The sequence below is a fragment of the Canis lupus genome, chromosome 8, assembly GCF_011100685.1.
Source record: "Canis lupus familiaris isolate Mischka breed German Shepherd chromosome 8, alternate assembly UU_Cfam_GSD_1.0, whole genome shotgun sequence".
In the NCBI taxonomy this organism is placed as follows: domain Eukaryota; kingdom Metazoa; phylum Chordata; class Mammalia; order Carnivora; family Canidae; genus Canis; species Canis lupus.
In genome coordinates this window covers 32684087-32693659 of record NC_049229.1, presented here as the reverse complement: position 1 = coordinate 32693659, position 9573 = coordinate 32684087, and the positions used below count along the sequence as shown (strand labels likewise).

Genomic DNA, 9573 nt, shown 5'->3' with positions numbered 1-9573 from the left:
TGATGGACCATCAGGTATGGCATTGTCCCCTCAGAGATATTGTTCTTTCACCTTCCTTCTCATATTTCCAGTCTCCTTGCATTTTCCTTCCTAATAAAACCTCGTACCAGTCACTAACATTAATAGCCAATGATTTCTTTCCCCAGGGATCTCTACCTTATAAGCTATGGGGCAGAGACTTCCAACTGTTCATCAATAATGTTTCCCCTTCTTTCTCATTACCCAGTTAGTCTACATTTCCCAGATTCCCTTGCAGGTATGTGTGATCATGTGACTAAGTTCTAGATAGTGTGAATGGTTCAGGGTGATGTCCATGTTCTTCCATGCTCTTCCCCATTCTGGCTGGCTGGGATGGAGAATGATCAAAGGGACTTTGGAAGTCATGTGTTGATGGTGGCAGAAGCTCTGGGTCCCTGAACAGTGCTATCTCTGATCAATACATGCCTGGAGTATTTTAAGAAAAAAAAAAAAGAAAAAAAAAAAGAAACGTTTATTTCTTATAGTGGTTGGCATTACCCTAGCTCATACAATCTGGGCTTCTATTGTGTGAAATAAACAGCATGATCCAGCACAAAAGGAATACCAGGTACCACCAAAGAGATGGTGAGAACCTTGAGGGTTAGAATTGTCTTCAGTTGTGCTCTTCCCACCATCGAGGTGACTTCCCTTCCTATAGAGATTTCTGGATTTTGATGACATTTGGGAGCAATTAAAATAATGCTTTTCCTCCAGGGTTTGTTAATTTGTGTGATAAGCCTCATTTGTAATAGGTCTCCCTCCACGTGAAGCCTCTCAAATGTGAAGTCAAGCCACTGGTCTAAAGGGCACGACTCTCCCTGGTCCAAGGTGAAACAGGTATAGGAAGGTCATTAGGCATCCCGATATTTTCTGCCTTGAGAGTTTTATTATCTAGACTTTTATGTTGTCACCCTTTTCTCTGTGCTCAAGTCACAGATGGAGGCTTCCCACATTATCTGTCAGGGGAGAAATATTTTCTAGCAAGGCACACTCGTCTGCTCTTTCTAAGCCACTGTCACCAAATGACCATTTGAAGAGGAAGGGCTTGGTTTTAATTTTGTCTGAATCAATAGGATGCTTAGCCTACTGATTCAGGGTTAAGAAATTTATTTAAGTCCATGAATTGCCTCGGAAGATAATGAACCAATGAATTGTTGAGAAAATGGCATGTGGACATCTCCTGTCTGTAAAGTCAGGTGTTTTAAGATTAATGAACCCATTCTTACATTAATAAATTTCAAGATTTGTGTTCTATTTCCTGGAGGGGCAAATCCACACATTTCTTGCCTCAATCTTATGCAGGCTCCATTCTCAAACTGTGGAATGTCATCAAGAAACTCAACTTTGGTGGGATTCAGATTTCTCATCACACTAAGAGAGGTTTGAGACTTTCAGTCCTTATCAGTGTGAGAGAAACAAAAAGCTCAAGGCTTTTGGATCGGAATCTAACAAATGCCTCAGACTCAAGTAAATCCCCACCAATGAGCACATTCTCTATCACAACAAAGTTGAGGAACATAATCTGAAACCAGAAAGGGAAGCATCAGGCAACCGGGAAGTATATGAAGATAATCATCTTCCCAAACCCCTAGCATTGTCTGTGGGCCAAGGCGCCATATGTACCGTACATTGATTATGATAGTAAAGGGATTATAACTCATCTTGGGCATTTTGTATATTACTGAAATCCAACAGATGGGAAATTGGCAGGTCCTGTCAAATAGAAAATTCAACATTAACTCAAGTGGGCTGATAAAATCACCATAAACCATTTTAGAATATCCCTCAACCACAAAGCTCAATGATTAAATCAAACACCTCTCAGCTTTCATCCCATGGTCATTTCATGATGTGTTAGATCTATAAGATGTTTTACCCCTAAAGCTCAGAGGTTATAACTTCAACTTACATAGACTGAAGCTTATGACAGTGTCAGAAAAGCCTTTTGAAATCTGTCCCTAAAGAACATTTAGCCAGACAACACGTCAACAGGACAAGTGTTTTTCAAAGCAGCTGATTTCTCACTGCTTAAGGGCTGAATTCACATAGTATAGATAGATGAGATCAATCAACAAAGGACTAACTATATGAATGCATTGATAGGCGGATGGAAGATGACAATGTCTATACATTAGGTCAGAAGCTTTCCAAAAGGGAGTGTCATAACTGATGCTTACTCTTCTGTTGCTGAGAGATGGGGAGGAGACTGGATATGAAGAGGCAATTTCTTAAAGGTGAACATGGCAGATGAGCAAGAAGTTTCCTCAGAGCAGGACAATGCTTGGGAAAATGGGTAGGATGGTATCAGGGTGGGAAGCAGGCAGTATGCCCGCCATAAGAGCTGACCACAGAATCCCAAAGGGAAATAATTCATTGGCTGGACACACAGGGTACTTTTTACAGAAGATCCTTAGGTCCCTAATCATGGTGAATCCTATGGGCAGGTCCATAGGATGCCAAATATCGTATCAATGGACTTCTCTTGTGGGTGGGTTTGTCCTGGACATTATCCTCATCACCATCATCAAAACCTGTCCTCATTCTCATCATAAATGGCAGCCATTATTCACTAAGCAACTGAGCTGTGCCAAGCACTATATTAGTTACTTCACATAATCACTAATCCTCACACAAATCCTATGAAATAATCTTATTTCCATTTTTTACAGTGAGGAAAATGAGGCTCAGAGATGCGAAATGACTTTCTCAAGGACACATAGACATAAGCAACTAATTCTGGATTTGAACTTGGGTCCCTCTGATTCCACTACCCCATGCTGTATTCCTTAGCAAGGTATTTATACCATGCCTGCTTGCAGGAAGTTTTGGAGGTTTACCTATGTCACCAGAATATTCAGCCAAGATATTTTAGAGCATTTTTGCTTCCATGTGTTCAGCTGGACCTGTGCCTTTCTGTCACCCCAAATTGCTTCCTGGAGAAGCTTGAGCACCAGGGAGAATAGGAACTAAAAATTATATGCTGTGAACCTCTCCCAGGAGAAAACATAAGGCTGATTTTATATAGGCCAAAAGCTCAGGTGTATTTTATGTGGATTTTCTCAATCGGTGACTTCAACCTTTTTGCATTTGGCACTTATTAGGGGCTCTCCAGGGGCCTCCTGCTCCACGGAACCTTCTCCTTCTGAGATCTTGCAATCTAGTCAGGAGGCAAAACAGACGCACAAAGTAAGCAATTAGAGAACAGGGAAGTGTCAAATTATGTTGAGCCACCACCAGAAGTAAAAGACTATAGTGTGTGTTGGGCTGGGATGGGGGAGGTGGGATATAAATGGGCTTGTTTGAGAACATGCTGAGTCTTAGGAGATGAGGCTTTTTCCAGGTACAGACACCTGGAAAGTGCTGGTAATCTAGAATTAGAGCCAAGTGAATGAATGGTCAGCACTGGAGAAGGTGGTTTCCAAGTTCTGTATGGGATGATATGAAGTATACAAGAATAAAGTAAGTTCTAGACAGTTTAAATTTATTTATTTATAAAAAATTTTTATTTATTTATTCGTGAGAGACACAGAGAGAGGGAGAGAGGCAGAGACACAGGCAGAGGGAGAAGCATGCTCCATGCAGGGAGCCCAACACAGGACTCGACCCCGGGTCCCCAGGATCACACCCCGGACTGAAGGTGGCACTAAACCGCTGAGCCACCCGGGCTGCCTAGACAGTTTAAAATTAGAAAGAAACAAGTAGAGGATTAAGGAACACCCACAGTCAGAGAACCAGGGGGAGAAAGCCCAGGGAAGGCCATACTACAGAAATCAAATGTATGTTTGATGGAGAGAGGTCTACAGTGTCACCAGCCAGAGAGAAAAGGCTGGAGTTCTCCAACGTGGGGGCCCGGCTATAGGTCAGTGATTCTGAGTTCCTCTTAGGTAAGAGGGCTGGCCTCCTGGCAAAACTGGCCCCACAGCCTCAGCTGACCCATCTCACAACTTAGACACATCCTACCTGGAAGCCAGAGGAGCCTAAACTAATGAATTTGTACAGATCCCAAGATGTAAGGCATTAAATGAAATGAGTCTACTTATAAACAATAAGTGTCTACTGCATGTTTGAATACTCAATGAAATGCTCGTAGGTAGGGTTGGGACACACAGGGATGGATGCCCTTCCTGCAGCATTAAAACAACACATGTCAAGGAGCAAACTAAAAAGTGAATGCCACACTTCAGAGGCTGGTCTTCTGAGTGGGCTAGTGCAAGGTGAAGTCATGAAACCACGTAACTGTTCAGAAAAATAATCATGTCATCTGCAAAGTACTCATTGGTAATATCTATTATCATTTTGTAAGAGCTGAAATATTGATGAATGCATTAGAAATAAGAGCACATGAACTAAAACATTTTTTAAAAATTATCTTAAAATTATAATTAATTCTGAAAAGAATAAAAGGGCATTAAGATATGTTACAGGCAAAGAGTTTGCCAAAAGCTAATGTACTAGTATCTTAAAATGTTTTATCCAAATTGTTTCTCACTTGTCTATGCTTCAGGACAATCTAATAAGGATAATACATATATGGGACAGATGCGGCCCAGAGAGGTTGATAAGTCTTTCAAAGTAACACAGCCACAGTGAGTTGAGGATCCAACCCATCCCGTCTTCCTCTAACTCTGGTACACACGCCACCTTAATTACAATCCTGACAAACATACCTCATACTGTGTCTGATCCCTTAACAAATATTTGCTTATATAATGAATAAGAGTCCCAAATTGAAATGGCCAACTGCGGAAATAAATACAAAACAGCTGTCAGAGCTGCTGGTATAAATTCCAAAGGGTGGTCCATCTTCAGGGTACATCCCGAACGTCGTAGGGAAGGGGTGTTTTGGAAGTGCAAATGTGAAACATTCACATGTTAGCATATTTTCCTCTCCGACTGCCAGAGAAGAACAAGAAGAGCCAAGTTGTAGATTTAACTAATTAAAACACTGTCAGTATCAGCAAAGATCTGAAATGGGGTCCTGGCTAATTAGGAGCTGGGCCTGTGCCCTGATGGCGTATATACGGGAAACAGACCCTGCGATTTCAAATGGGCTTTGCCCCAACCAAGAGCATGCAGTGGGCGTCACACAGTTGCTCTGCAGATTCTTTTACGAGGAATGATTTGATTGTACCTTACTGATTTCTACCACTAATAATAGCAACTTGCTTACCATCACTGTTGTCCCTCTCATCTTCAAGACTGATTTTTTTTTAAGATTTTATTTATTTATTCATGAGAGACACAGAGAGAGGCAGAGACACAGGCAGAGGGAGAAGCAGGCTCCTTGTGGGGAGCCTGATGCAGGACTCATCCCAGGACCCCAGATCATACCCTGAGCTGAAGGCTCGACCACTGAGCCACCCAGTGCCCCTCTTCAAGACTGTTTGTGAAGAATTTTATGAAGGGTTCTTAAGTTCAAGTGAAAGAATCAGGAAGCATTTGTTAATTATCACCTGTGGGATATAAAAAAGGAAAAGTGACTTAACCTTCAGAAATGTGCAATTATTTGGGAAGATGAAACATATACATACACAAAATAATTAGCACATAGTAGCCGGCATGATTTAATCAGGAGTTGGGCTTTTTGGTTCCGGCTATAAATGTAGTGGGAATTCAGAAAACCATGAGTTTAGCTATCATGTATTGAGGTTTTATCATTTTACAGTTGTATGCTGTACAGGGAGCGTCTGGGTTAACTCCAAAGCTACCCTATGTGCAAGGCGGTGTTTTATCGAGATGAAAAAGAGTCTCAAAGAATTTAAGGGACTGGCTGGTGAGCCGCAGAGCCAGAGTTTCAACCCAAGTCTCTTAGCCTTCGGGACTCCACTTTTAACCATTGTGCAATACAGGGTTTTCATTCAGGGATCCGGAATTCAATTATCCCCACGTTTGCCCTCCTCACTTCCTGGCCGTTTGATTTCTGGATTAGGGTCAGAAATATTTTCCTCACTGCGTGGTTTGTTTCCAGCAGAAGGCAGTGGCAGGTTGAGAGTGGCTTAAGGAAACCTGGGGAGTTCTGGTCTTGCCACCCCTCTTTTTCAACGCATCCCACAAAATTAAGCATCATGCGATGTTTATCAGTGACCATGACGAGACAGCTTTTATAGGTGAGTGGATTTCTGCACCCCAATGAGTCTGTGCTTCATTACCAGCACGGTTTGGAAGCAAAGGGGGAAAGAGAACACGGCAACCTAATTGGTCACTGCCATGAATCTATACTCAGGGGACAGATAGCACGACCAGAGGTAATAGCTTACACACGTATTCTTGAGCTGTGCAATAGATGGAAAAGGGTCCCAGATGGATTGGGCAGGGGCTTAGTTCCGGGATTATGATGAGACAGTGGGTAATTATTGAGTGGCAGGGCCTCAGCCCTGATTAGTATCTGCAAGCTTGTCCCCCTCCTTCGGAGGAAAGCATTGATAAAGATAAACCACACCGCACCATGTCCTTCCTGCAAGCACACAACAACACATTTCAATCTAACAGGATCAGGTCTCCACTTTGATCACAATCTGTTACCTAGATGTCTTTGCAAATTAATCAGTCCTGCTTGTTTAGCTCCAGTCAGGTTATACTGCTAAATTAATAAATGTACCAGGAGCAACAGAACACATAATTAAATTCTAGAGTTTAATCTTCACATAATAATTTTGACCTTAGTCCAGGTCCTCCGTCCTAGCTAGCTGTACGCAGAACAGAAGTGTCTTTCCCTTACACCAACAGGGAACCCTATCCATGGCTTCCATGACCCTGCGAAGCAGCAGAGTCGTGATATAAAAATGCAGAAACCAACACATGACAGACTGTGTGCTGGTTTCAAGGCAAAAAAGGTAGGGAACCTAAGCAGTTAGTTAGATTCTGGGCTGTCTTTAAAACAGAAAGCACCCTTTTGGAAGAAACCCTAGGAGTTTGAAATACAGCACCTCACCAGCAGGCTGGGAGCTCTTCTGAGTGTGGGCTCTTTCATAACGGTCTGATGTAATGTGTTTGCTTTACTTGAAGGTCATCAAGCTGATAACCTGGCTTGTGTGCTCCGACCTGGGGGTAGATCTGAAGCTCATAAAACATCCTGGGCCTGAGTTTTCCTGTAGGTCTTAAGGGGTTTTTTGGGTAGGTTTTTTCATTGGGTACCTATTAGGAATGAGAAAATGTTTCAGTTTTTTTTTTTCTTGTGAAGACTCATGCAGTTGTTTTGTTTTTTTAATAGTGTCTCTCTAATCCTTTTCCCACTTCTGAATTACATAACCTACTGGATGTCATGATCATGTGAGTTTTGAAAAGCTGTTCATTTGAGTGTAGAACATGTGTGGAGAGAATTTTTTGACCGTCAGTCGAAGTGAATTGTTGCATTTGATTTGGGTGTGAGGTCTTGGGTGGCATTTTACTGTCTTCATTTTAAGTTCAGCATGCTGGCACCATTTCCTTGACTTCGAGAAGCAATGGAGTCAGGTGGCAAGAGAGCATCAGTTGTTAAGGATGCTGAGCCGGGAACTGGGAAATACAGGTTCGTGACTGGACTCTGCCACCACCTACTAATGACCTGGGCAGGGCACTTGACCTCTGTGGGTCTCAGTTTTCTCATCTGAAAAATAAGGGGGTTGAACTAGATAATCTCCAAGAGGCTAAAATTCTGTGTCTGTGATTCCACTCACATTGAGTCAAATGGGAATTAAGGCAATTATGGAGATAATACAAACCAAAGGACACTTTCTCCCCCTCTCCATGATTGGGGCATTTCAGGCAAAACTGGTTGTTGAGTTTAGTTTTTAACCTGAATTATATAGATAATTGCCCTAGTTCTGCCATGTAATTGTGTGGCTGTCACCATAGGTTTAATGTTTCTACCAGAAAACCAATGATTAAAGTATTTGGTTAAATATTTGGCAGTGTGGAATTTCCATTCAGGGCAACTGAAAAAAGGAGGGCTTAGAGTATATGCGTGTGCGTGCACGCATGCGTGGGGGGGGGGGGGATGCCCAGGGGTAGGGGAGGGATTATGCATAATTTGAAAGTGTGTAATATTTGGGTCACCAATGTTTTACCTAAAATGAATTGATTTCATTTGAAAAATAAGTTGGTCTTGTCACAAAAGATCTCCGCCATAAATTAAACATGAGGAATGCAGCTGTGCAGTAAGATGTTAAAATACAGATGGTTTCTGGAAAAAAAAAAATAAGAGAGGCTTAAAGGAAAGGTTTTAACCTGAAATTAATTCAAGTATTATTTACTTAAATACTCTGGCATGCGTTTGTGTAAATGCACCATCTATTTTTATAAGAATGGTTTTATTTTGGCACTCTGAATTATGGATTAGAAATGTCTGGTGGGGGGAGAAAAGACTAGTTTATACATCTTTGGGTTTTGATCTAAAAAGGTTGAGAGATTAAAATAATTAACTTCATTTTCACGATAAAATATCTCATCGCTACTTATACAAAATGGTTTATATTGTAGTTCCCTTTCAATCTTTTCTAAAAGCACCATCAATATCATTTAATATGTGGAATTCCCTGAGGAAAATCTATTAAAGTGTCCGTATGTCACCCATGTGAATAACAAATGAATTAATTATGACTGGTGCAATTACAAGGAATAGTTAATGAAGCCATAATGACCAGACTCTGGTGGTTAATTTTCAAAGCACAGTGAGAGGGAAGTGTGGCAAAAGGTCCCCAAAGAAAACAATGAGCTTTGTGTACTCACCTTGGAGTCAGGATCTTTGAGTGCACCATGAAATAAGGCTGGAGAGTACTTACTATGCAGATCGAGCTCTTCCTACAGTCCATGACCAGCTTACCATGGGTACAGACGCCCTGGCAGTAGCTTAGTCCAATCAGCAGTGATCACCAACTACTCACGTCCCATTGACCAGGGCTCCCAGCAGCAGAGAGGTCTTACTTTAAGGATGACATTGTTTTTATTGAATGTATTCATGTACATTTCACCTTTTCCAGAAACAAATGAGGGCAGTTTACAAAAATACATGAAGTTGAGAAAGACAAATTAAAAGTAAGTGAGGGGGCACCTGGATGGCTCAGTCCATTAAGAATCTGACTCTTGATCTCAGCACAGATCATGATCTCAGGGTCATGAGATCGAGCCCCATGGCAGGCTCCTGACTCAGCATGGAGTCTACCTGAGATTCTTTTCTTCTCCCTCTCCCTCCATCTTTGCTCCTTGCCCCACCCATGAGCTCTCTCCCTCTCTCTAAAACAAAAGCAAAAAACCCCCCCAAAACCAAAATCAGTATAAGGACAGGGAGCTTGAGTTCTTACAACAAGGAGGAAACTCCTGGCTAGATCTACTGAGTGCTCATGCCAAGCCGCTCTTCCTGAGGTCACGCTCCTCCTGATAGGAGCAAGAACTGGATGACAGTCAAGGAGTAAGAGAAGGTTATGATTTCGAGTTCTCCACGCAGAAACCCAGAGGATCAAATTCTAATGTCACCACCCCCTTTCACCTCCATGAATGTATTTATTCACCTCTGTGGATGGGAATTAGCTAATATCTGTCAAAACAACAACTAGCAGGATCCAAAATACACAGAGGACT

General features: G+C 41.9%; 1 long non-coding RNA gene across 1 annotated transcript; it reads right to left on the bottom strand.

Moving 5' to 3' along the window:
* Nucleotides 1-5279: 5279 nt before the first annotated feature.
* LOC111097046 lies at nucleotides 5280-9069 on the bottom strand. The gene is made up of 3 exons (XR_005362879.1): nucleotides 8064-9069; nucleotides 6945-7152; nucleotides 5280-5471 (listed from the first exon to the last, which is right to left on the bottom strand). It is a non-coding gene; the product is annotated as an uncharacterized LOC111097046 (long non-coding RNA).
* Nucleotides 9070-9573: the final 504 nt, after the last annotated feature.